The sequence below is a fragment of the Triticum dicoccoides genome, chromosome 4B, assembly GCF_002162155.2.
Source record: "Triticum dicoccoides isolate Atlit2015 ecotype Zavitan chromosome 4B, WEW_v2.0, whole genome shotgun sequence".
In the NCBI taxonomy this organism is placed as follows: domain Eukaryota; kingdom Viridiplantae; phylum Streptophyta; class Magnoliopsida; order Poales; family Poaceae; genus Triticum; species Triticum dicoccoides.
The window spans coordinates 536,362,562-536,363,785 of record NC_041387.1 but is presented as its reverse complement, the minus strand read 5'-3'; positions in this window follow the sequence as shown (position 1 = coordinate 536,363,785).

Here is a 1,224-nt window from a genome sequence, read left to right as displayed (position 1 = left end):
CTTCACGGCTTCTTCCTCCTTGTGGGCGGGGGGAGCACACGCTAATAACTACTTCGATTTGTGACAGACGGGACGAGACGACCATAATTTCAACTTCTCATATTCTCACGCCACGCGGGCGTCTGCATGCAGTTTTGCATTGGATCGTGGCCACAGTCACTCATGGCCCATGAGATTCCCACCTTCTATATGTACAACGTCGCCCCCGACGTTGGGCACATCACTCGCATTCAACCCTTCTCTCTCCTTGCCCACCCTCACCACCCCTCAAACCGCTTGCCCTAACTGTCGACTTTCATGGTATCACTCAACCCTACCCCACGTGCCTCATCACCTCACGCGGGGGAGCACGTATCGCTGTTCCCCGCCTCATCGCCACGCGTTGAGGAAGATGGGTAGCCGCAACACGCCGAGGAGGACGTCGCACCGGCCCCTGCGTCCACCTTGGAGCTGCTTTGGGACCTCTACGAGGTAAGCGTTGTCGCTAGTTGAGAAATTCAGGAGAGAGGCGGACATGAAGGCTCAGAAGGAGAGGTGTGTCACGAGTCAGGTGGACCGAGGAGGGTCGTACGTCCAAAGTGAGGAAAACATAAATAGAGCTTTGGCAGGAGGCTCATGTCAGGGCCGAGTGGGTCGATGAAGACGCCTAGTGGGAGACCCTCATTGCCACCAGATCCAAGCTCCTCATCTACGTATGCACTGCAATTTTTGCTCTACTTTGTGATGTTTCACTTGTGGCGCATAAAACCATCTTTCGTCATGGAAAATGTACTAATAATGTTCCCGACCATCACCCCCACCGTCATAAAAAAAATAAAATCTTGACGGTACCACTTCCTTTGTCAAGCAAGATCGTATCTTAGGCGACGAACAAAAAATTGTCACTAATGACTGTTTTCGGTGATGGCCCAGAATGTCACCTATGATAGGTCAATATGTCGCCTAAGATCGTTTTTGGTGGAGTGATCGGTCCGCGGGTTTGACCAGTCAAAGATTCTGACAAGTAGGGCCAATTGTTACTGACATGGCAGCTCCCATATGGGTCAGTCGTGGGTATTATCACCGATGGCCCCGTCAGTAAAAAGTTGGGCATCCGTTTTGACCGTTCAACGCTGCTGACATATGGGCCTAGAAGATGCTTACGTGGCTGCTTACATGTGGGACCAGGCATTCTTTTTCTGTGATGATGTGTCATTTGACCAGTTAAATATTATGACACGTGGG